The sequence below is a fragment of the Catharus ustulatus genome, chromosome 10, assembly GCF_009819885.2.
Source record: "Catharus ustulatus isolate bCatUst1 chromosome 10, bCatUst1.pri.v2, whole genome shotgun sequence".
Lineage (NCBI taxonomy): Eukaryota > Metazoa > Chordata > Aves > Passeriformes > Turdidae > Catharus > Catharus ustulatus.
In genome coordinates this window covers 11,879,982-11,890,013 of record NC_046230.1, presented here as the reverse complement: position 1 = coordinate 11,890,013, position 10,032 = coordinate 11,879,982, and the positions used below count along the sequence as shown (strand labels likewise).

General features: G+C 38.2%; 1 protein-coding gene across 1 annotated transcript in view; it reads left to right on the top strand.

Annotated features, from left to right (window-relative positions):
- The first annotated feature begins 1,066 nt into the window (after positions 1-1,066).
- Positions 1,067-10,032, top strand: part of SLC9A9 (solute carrier family 9 member A9) — a 187,193-nt gene continuing 178,227 nt past the window's right edge. The window contains exon 1 of the mRNA XM_033069112.2: positions 1,067-1,163. The gene's annotated coding sequence lies outside the window, so the exon portion shown is untranslated. The remainder of the gene's footprint in view (positions 1,164-10,032) is intronic.

Here is a 10,032-nt window from a genome sequence, read left to right as displayed (position 1 = left end):
TTCACAGGCAATAAGTGACCATTTGCTGCTCACCCATGTTGAAATGGCTCTTTCAACAAAAGGCCATATTCAAAACCAGAGAACAGATAAACATAATAGTCTGTGTTTTTCTGGCAGAGTCTTCCAGAGTCACAAAGAGAACCTTTAAGCCTGCAGAGGAAAGTGGCAAACATGTTTTATGATGTAATATATGCCATTTAACACCCCAGAAGTACCCTGGGTTTAGTTTTGTTCCATGGGGAATATTGTGAAATATGTGAAGAACTACATTCAAAGACTTTTTCTCTATGCATTTAGAAGGTGGGAAGAAGATCTAAGCAACATGAGGAATGCTCAGTCTTTATGACTGTTCTGCTTTCATATCCAGTGAAAGACAACTGGTCAGTAAGTTCCAATTTCTTCTCTTTTCCAAGACCAATTCTGTTGATTCCTCTTCAAAGTGACAGAATATGTGGATGCACAAAAGTTCTGGGGATTGCTGCTACCAAAACAAATTCTAAAAGGACTGCTGTGAGACATTGATCTAATAATCCCTTACTTAGGGCTCTTTCCATTTCAGAGAAGCTTGTTCCTGGTGGGTGAGGCCCTACCCTGCAGTCTTCTGCACACCTGCAGGGCTGTGCTCAGCAGGTGCATTTTGCCAGACTGTCAGACATGGTGGAGAGAACATGAATGGAAGAGTTCAAGCTGTGCTCCAGAGAAGCCATGTCAAGCACCAATACTATGTAAATCTAAGTCCAGTGCCCTTTATCCTTTTTTCTTGCTAGAGATGCTTTATAAGGGACAACTCTTTCTCCTTACAGTGGAGGCAGAAGAGTGGCAAGAGAAAGGACAAGGTGGATAAAGAACACTGTTAACAGCAAATCTGAGAACAAAGCAGGAAAGCCACAAGTGCTGGCTCATCTTCAATAACTTCCTACCCCTTTCTGTCTGGGATACTTAGCTGATTTATCCTAACATTGTTTTCTTGTACTTCTAAGGATGTTGAGCAGATATGCTGTTTCTTTCTAAGCAGTGTCTAACCTGTGAGAGACAAGAACATCCACAGCAGTCTCAGTGTCCTGGGAGTGCATTGTTTCATCAGTTGAGCACTTGTCAGAAAACAGGTGTGATTTGAAGACACACAAATCTAGCTTATTCCAAGCCTCCAGTACCTTGGCATGGTGAGCCCCTGCAGTTGCTCTCCCTACCAGGGCCAGAGCACTGCTGCAAGTTTTAATATGGGGTGTGGATGGAAAGAGCAGCCCCAAACAGGGAATAAGCATCTGTTTGCCCTCTGATAGCAACACACACAGCCTTGAGCTTGTTTGTTGCTCATAGCAGATAAAGTAATTTTCTTAGAGGGGCATAGAAAATAATACCTCTCTTTCAAATACCAGAACACAGTTTGTCTGTAAATCATACAAGAATTCACTAGACAGCCAAGCAGACTACATGAATAATCTAAAATACATTGTGCATGCATGTTAGAAGATAGGAAAAAATTCCTCACGTGGCTCAGATACAGAACAGATTACACAGAACACAATTCATAAAGTTTTTCTAGCAACACATAAAATCTCACAAAAATTAATGGTCCCCAAGAATTTTTAGTATTTCAGTCTCATGTGTCTTCCATGGTAGAAGATGTGCATGTAAAGCCTAAGAAAGTGAAACTTAAGCAAGGAAAGCAGCAGCTCTAATGTTATTCCATGTCCAAACTGACAGAGGAATGAAAATGCTGGAGTCGTCATAAGATGCTTTGATTACTATGGAGTTTATGTATGACTTTTGAATTTCATCTCTACATTATGAGGTTTTTTTGTGTATATAACTCAAAATGCTAACACTACTGAATGCAGTACATTTTGCTTTCTCTCTGTTATACCTGTAAATTAAATACCCACAAAACAAACACAGTGAGACACTGAGCATCTTGGAGCCCGATCTAAGCTGCTCCAGACTTTGGACAAGGTGACCCTTGAAGTCCCTTCAAATCTGAATTATTCTTTCATTCTGATTTTTTGGTGCTAAGTTAATCAGAAATTCAAGAAGATAATTGCACAGGATTCACAATAGATCATTGTTTACAATTCATGAGCTTCTACTCACAGAAAGCCTGGCATTCATAAACAGTAAGAACAACACTTTGACCAACAGGCTTATGTGAAAACAAAGGAATGCCTAAATGGTCTTTGATCAGCAGATGAAACTGATCCCCAGAGGAGAGCAGAATTCATAAGAAAAGATTTTTTTCATGATTCATCTTAGGAGACTTCCACAGCTTATCCTTGGAGAGCAGAAGAAAGAGAAATAAAAATGACTGCTGCAGAAAAAATGCCAGGTTTTGAGGAAATTATATGAATGGAAAGGAGGGATAAGTGAGTCTGCACTCCTTCTGTATCTCAGTCTGGGTACAAAAAATGCTACAGAGAAGTAAGCTCATCAAAAGCATGGGAGTACACAGAGTCCTGATGTTCTGCAGGTATCTGGCTGTGCCTGGGGAGTGACTCTTGTAGAAATGTGCACACAGTATGCGTTGATATAAGGTGTCACTTGAGTTTTTCAGCTGTAATGGCAATGCTTCTCCATTTCTTACTTTTCCCTTAGCAAAAGAAGAATTCTACTCTGTTCATTCTGGCCTAGCTTTTTCCAAAGAGATCAATGGCATTTATTTCAGGTACTTTTCTTTCATCTAGTCATGACTGCTTAAAATGAGCAGATTGTCACACAAAATATGCATGGTAGAAGTCTGTAAGGGGACTTCGTAGGTTTTTAATTTTGTAACAGCTGTTGAAGTGGGCATGTCAGAGTTGTTATTCTGGGCATGCTGAAAATGAGACATTTTGTAATGTTGCCTGTAACTTAACCCTTACAGATGGGATCAAGGGTAAGAACTGTTCTGACACAAACTCAGAGCAAATTTCCCCATACCTTCACAGAAACAGTGAGGGAGAGAGGTGAAAGAGAACAATGAGTTCCTGAAGAGGCTCCCAGATAAAAGCACAAATGACTACAACAGTCATAGTATGTGATAATTTGGGTATAACCTAACAAAACTAACATTTGTGGATGGACACATCAAATACAGTGCTTTCCAACCTCAACTTCCACTTGAATGGAATTCCTGTGACTTTGAAAGTATCTCCAGGATACCTTAAATAGAACAGAAATAGCTCAAAGACAAAGTTTACTTTAAGGCATTCTTCAGAGGTCATTCCCATAGTGTCAAAAAAATATTCAGGGATACTGCCAAGAAATAACCTCCTTTGGAAGAACAGCATTGTATCTACCTTTTCAGTAGGGATACCTCTTCTGTAGAGTGATGATATCTCCTTGAAAATACTTGCTTTCTTTTCACAATTTCCACGAAGCAACAAAAGGGAAACGTTCCTCTTAGAAGAAAAACAAATAGTCTAAGTCTTTTAAAGATTACATTTTTGTTTCACAGTTCTGTTTAAAAGCATACACATCAGTCCCCACAAGGACTATGATGTATTTCATCTGAGAATTGACTATTTAGTCACAGAATTTCTATGATATTCAAAAGAAAAAGATCATTTAAGTCAGACTTTACTGAAATACAGTCACAGACATCAAAGCTTTGTTCCCAGGTTCAGCTGTTACTGACTGAATGAAGCCGTACCCTGTTGGCCACAGTACAGAAAGTGGATTCCTTTTGTTATTTATGGGCAGAGGAGTTTAGGATCAAATTGTGGCCTCACTGAAGTTAATGGCAAAACTCCCACTGACTTCAATTAGAACAGAATTTGGCTCACAGTCTCATTACTGAGCATAACAATTAAAAGAAGCTTTTACAAGCTGTATTGCTGTGTAAAAGGGCATGAACCATGTAGCAGATTTCATTGAACCCACAGCCAACAGTCATTGCTATAGCAACTGAGGTTCTAACAAAGGTAGTCACTGTCTCTGTAATCATCAGGTGTCTCTATAGCAACTAGAGTTTCCAGAGAACAAGAGAAAAATAGTTGAAAACTGTCAGCTGGAAGAAAAGAGGTTTGTGAATAAGGAGGTTGAAAGAAAGAGCAACGTAAGGGTAAAACATGGCTCGGAGTAAAGAGAAATTATTGTCCCAAACATACACAGAGTATGACAAAGGAAGAGAGAGCACAGGCCAAGGGCTCAACTGGAGATGAGAGAGGGCTTTCCCTTGGGTAAGGAAAGCAATATGGCACTCCAGAGATATTTCCACATCTAAATTAGTTATGTTTCAGACATAATTCTCTTAAAGAAAAACTGGTTACTACAAAAGAGTGCAGGGCCAAACTTTGTCTGCAGTAGGAGTTACAGTCCACCAGGATTTTCACCTGCTTCCACTTCTTGTGCCCACATTCCTTTACAAACATAGCCCTGTTTGTCTTCAAAATGGAAGAACACAATCTGTTATCCTGAAATGCTGCTGTGAATAGCACCGTACAATTATGTAGAAATTATTATTAACTGTTCTTAATGTTACTTATTTACAAGTTTTTAAACAGTGTTGAAATTAAAAAAGGAACAGCTGCTGTTTGGGTACTGATAGGGATGAAAACAGCAGTGTTAATTATAGGTCTATTTCTGTAAAATATGTGTTTAGGCTCTGAGGTAGGAAGCAGGGTTATCTGCACGTAAGAAAGGCCAGCATATGTAAACACGAGTTCCCACAAAAATAGTTCAGTGATAATGGCAGAAAGTATAAAAAATAACCATTTCAGACTAATCTGATTCCTACTGATCTAATGGAAATAAGAATTGGGGCAAGATGGTTAGTTTAATTAGGAATTACCCAAAATGTTCCTGTTCACAAACTGAAAATAATTCAGTTGGATCAGCACGCTTCCTCTGAAAATAAAGTCACAAATGTAATTATGAATTCCAAAAGGGATCCAGTCCAGTATATTGATGCACTACAATGCTTTATTTAAATAAACCAAGACCTATCTTTAAACTGGAAAATTGATAAAAGACCCAGTAGTGCTGGAGTTGGATTTCCATTTCATGGGTAACGAGAGCCCTCTAGTGGGATGTGCTTTCAGAGCCTTTGTCATCCAAGGCAGTTTAATCAGGTTTTTGTCTGCATTCCTGACAACACAATACAATGTAATATAATTTGTATCTGAAACAGGAGTCATCAAACGACACACTGATGAACAATGAACCTCAGTAAAACAAAAAGCACTGTGCCAAAATCCTTTTTCAGTAAGCCTTTGGGGGTTTTTTAAGGGGGAGGAGAGTTGAGTTTGGTGGGAGTTTTGTGGTTCTCTTGGGGGTTTTTATAAGCCTTAAATGGCAATGAGAGTCAGGATGATTGCTGCAATGGTGTGGCAATCCTGAATTCAGCAATTTTTCTGTAGCTGCTGTACTCAATTGAATCAGTGATGTGGTATCACCATTGATATGGAAGTGTGGGGTATTAATATCAACAGCCCAGAGAGGCTGATCTCAGTGAGAGCTGCTTCAAACCACCAAGAGCTCCCAACGTGCAGAAAGCCAAGCAAACCTGGCAGAAGGCTGGTGTGGATGGAGGAGCACCTGGCTGAGCTCAAACGGGAAAAGAGAGGAGAGAAATGGAAGCAGGAACAGGTAACCCAGGAGGAATAGAGAGACATTGCCTGAGCATGCAGAGAAACACTGATCAGAGCTGTAACTCAGTAGGGATACAAGGAAAAGGGCAGCAAAAGTGGCTCCTGCACGACCCAGGCTCAGCGGGGCAGAGACACTAGTGACAAAGGACATGGCAAAGACAAAGGAATTCAATACCTTTTAGCCTCAGTTCTAGCCCATCACACAGTCTGTGAGACTGATGCACTGCCTGCTTTTATAGGACACTAAACTTAAACCAGCATATATACACAAGTGCACAGCTCTAAGAGCTGAACATGAGTCAGCTCCCCAAAGTGGTCTACCACCAGGAAACTGTAATTTAGAAAAGTTAAAACTGTAAATTATAAAAATTAGCTAGACTGTTTTTCAGTTTATTAAAATATTTTTTTAAAATATCACCGGGCAGCAGTTGAAGCTGAAAATCAACACTAAACCCACAGAAGTAAACTTGGAAATACTTCCTTCACAACCCTGACATTCAACTGTGTGGATTAATTTAAACTGTAATACCAGTTTTCCACAATTTTGTAAGAATTTTTTTCATTCTGAACCTGTTGGCTAAAACTGTCTAAGCTGGAACAGATTGACTCTCTTGTAACAACTCATAGAACAAAAGTGCTCCCTGTCTTTCAAAGCTTTTATTTCTTCAGACATGCTGGCATTTCTGTCTTCTCAATGAGAAAAGCACACGAGCATTTCAGGTCAGTATAAACGGAATTTGGTCTCTGAAGGAAGACTCCAGCATGATGAGCTGATTGTTACATCACAGAGTGCATCAAATTTATTCATACTCTAAGGGGAGAAAAGATTTTCCTGTGTTGATACAATGTCTCTAGACAGTGACATATGAGCAGAAGGATCACAAGTCTTGGGAGATTAAAAGTCCAGTTCTACTCAATTCCATGTATATTAATCATAATTAGTACAGTATTTTAATAAGTCAGTAAAACAGGCTCTGAACCAAAGAGGGGGAAAAGCCCAAAACAGACTTTACCTTCTGGATAGAAAGCTGTATTGCAGTAAACAGAAATTATTTTTAAAGCTATTTTTCAGCTAAGTGTAATAGCTGTAACATAAAGATACATAGATTCTGTGGATTTATTTCTGTCTCTAGAGGCTCTGTGACCCATGTAGATTGAATACCAGCAATATCAAATATGAAAAACCAGAGTCTGACCTCAGGAAAAAAAAAAGAGAACAATATCAATAGCAACCAGCAAATAAGCTGGTTTCATAGGAAGCCTATTCTAAGCAGTAAAAGAGGAGATTTTAAAATGCACAGAGGCCTGGCAGTTATAAATGATACTTAGCCCACCACTGTGGGCTTAGTGGCCTTAAGTGGCCTTAGCCCACAGTATTTCCTGGGCAGCTGTGGATCAGAGCAGGAGCTAGCAAGGCAGAGCTTCTTGGCTGGAATGGATTAGAGAAGGATAACCACTTGTGATCCCACTAATCCTGTTCCAGTCTGTCTGGGGATTTTAGGCAAGTGAGCTGTGACAGAACATTTGTTATCTGTGTACTCACAAAGTGGTTGATTTTTCAGTTTCAGAGTTAGTTTGGCTTGGTCTTTTAATTATATATACAGATGCACTTGTTTTCAATGTTTGCTTTTACTCTTGTCTGTCTTTTTCCTGGGCTTGCAGAATTGCCAGTGGTGGTAGAGCACAGTATCTTCGCTTGGAATTCCCACTAACTATAATTTATTACAACTACTACTACAATTTACTACTGATTTTAAAGACTTCTCTTGCTTTCTATTCCATCTTGGTGGTTTCTATTAGAGAAGACATCTACATCTTCCAAGCTAAGGATTATTGTTCTGTGAAATCCATAGAGTTGATAAGGTGGACACAGAAAATAAGTAAGACTACTACCGCTTGTTCATTAAAATTACATGTCAGAGGAGATGAAGCAAATACTATTTGTAGTAAGAACACAGTATTATGAGAATTTCTTGACATACTGCCTTCCACCAAAACTTTCACTTGTTTTGTCTCTTTCATCTGTTAAGTAATATCCAAGATAACTTCCCCATGAAAACTTTCTTCATTCACCTGGTAGCCTGTTCTTAAAGCCAAAATGTACCTTTCTATTTTATCAAGTTCCCTTCCTTCTTAATTTATCATCTGTTATCAATATTGGAAATATGATACAGCTCAACAGATTTAACCAACCAAAACTTGGAGAGAAGTTAATCCATTTCAAGGAAGCAAAATTGCTGAATGGCCTGGATACCCCTAAAAATAGGTTTACCTGAAATAATATGGAAAGACCTGAGCACAAAAAATATCAGATTGCCTGCTCATATTGCCAACAGTTTTTCAAGTGAGACCTTATTATATTATATATATATTATATATATATCAAACCCAGATAAGGTTTTCTGAGTCCATACTGCATTTTCTATGGGTAGCTCTATTTTCTCAGTAGAGTCGCTCCTAATCTACTCAGACTCATCCTTCTGTACAAAACTGTACATAACAAAAATTTGCTAAAGAAACACTGGAGAGGTGATTTGGCTTAATTTAGCTCAAGAGGTTTCTGGCTCTGTGTACCTCTAATTAAATCACATGGCATACAGAGAACAGTAACACAGCCATACCGGTGGGGACAAGGTGTAACAAAACTGACAGGACTGAAACATTTCATACAGGCTCTTCTACATTGCCCCCAGCTTTTACATTAGCTCTTCTCCATGTATAACTCTGGACATTTGAGGCATCCCTCTAAGTAGCCAATGACACCAGATACCAAATGACACCAGATTATTATAAGCAAAAAGCATTCTTAAAGTCCTGCACCATTTAATTCCAACAGATCTCCCCCAACTATGCATGTACAGAATTATCACCTACAAACATCTTGCAACAGTTATCCTGCCTTAATCATCTTATCTTTGGCATATTTCAGATAGTGTATAGTAATAATTAATACAATGGTGAAAATGCAAAATTAAAAAACCAGTTTTTTAGATGTCATTTCTGGATTCTTCAGAAGCTGCAACTGTGATGAGTGGCTGGGTCTGGAAACTGATTTGAAACTGTCTTACACCTCTGAGAGGAAAGCAGCACCTGAAACCCCAATCCTGTAACATGTGAGTGCTATTTAGAACCAAACCTTCCCAAAATTGTATAAGGAGTTTCAGCAGAATTTAAGCCCCAAGTCCAACACCTGCAAACCTGATACTCAACCTGAAATTCTCTTTTCATTTAAGCTCTGGCCTGGGGCAAATTGCTGTAACATGATTGCTTCACAAACATGTATCACCTTATCTTGTGAGATAGAGCAGAATCATAACCCTATTCTATTTTGCAAAAGAGAAAAGGCAACTTTGGAAATTCACATTTGTTTCTTTCAAGTATTTCATGCCACACCTGCTCTAGCAATAAGACTAAGGAGCTCCTTGTTATTTGGTGAAATATATGAGTTCAGGTAAATTCAAATAAACACCTGAGCCTGGTCTCCCAAATCTGAAGTGAATAGTACAGTCACTGAGATTTTCAGAATAAAATTACCTTCCTTCACTGTTTTGGGTTGCTTCTCCATTGATTTTATTATAAGTGCTGTAAATTACTTATTTCACAGGGTGGGAAAGAACTGGCTTTCATAATAAACAAATCTTTGGGGTTTATTGCAAAACAAAATAAATGTGATTATTTTCAACTGGTTTTTTTTGCTTGCTTATGATACTTTCACATTGGAGATGGATGATTTGACTCACAAACTCACTGTCATTTCCTAATTATGAATATGAAAACCAAATCAAGGCTTTATTTTTTTTCTCCTCTATGAAAGTTAATAGCCTTGGCTATGTGACTAACAATTTTTTAAACAGTTACATTAGTTATATAATTAAATTGCTACACCCAATTCCCTTATATTATTTTTTAATTCAAAATACAGTATCGAACAATTCTCAAAAAATACCAGTTAGCATTGTTACCCTTGCTTACAATTGTTGCACAGTTCATTAGTTTAGGAGGTGTCATCTGGTTTCTGCCAACTTTGCATCTCACTGAGGGTCCCTTGAAAATTAGTTCAGAAATACAATTCTGACTTAAACAACCTTGACCATGTTTGCAAATTATGAGGTAAACCTACAAAAAGAAAGAGAAAATGAGGGAAACACAAAGGAGAGAAAATAGTGAAACATGTAGAGAACAAAGTGAAACCTCTGATAGAATTTGAAGAATATCTGGTAAACAGAGAAAAAGCATTAATTAAAAAATAACTAGAAGGATAATAATTTTCTTACAAAGTGAAAGGAAAACGGGAAACCTCTAAAAGGGATGAAATTTGCTTATGCAGAGGACAGAATTGATTGATTATTGAAAACAAAATATTTAGATTGGAGAAACAGTGCCTCCCCAGGAACACTCTGTTATGAGCTACAGCTGAGTATTCCTGAGTTACACACCTTTGACACCTACCTGACTTGGAATGGATTTG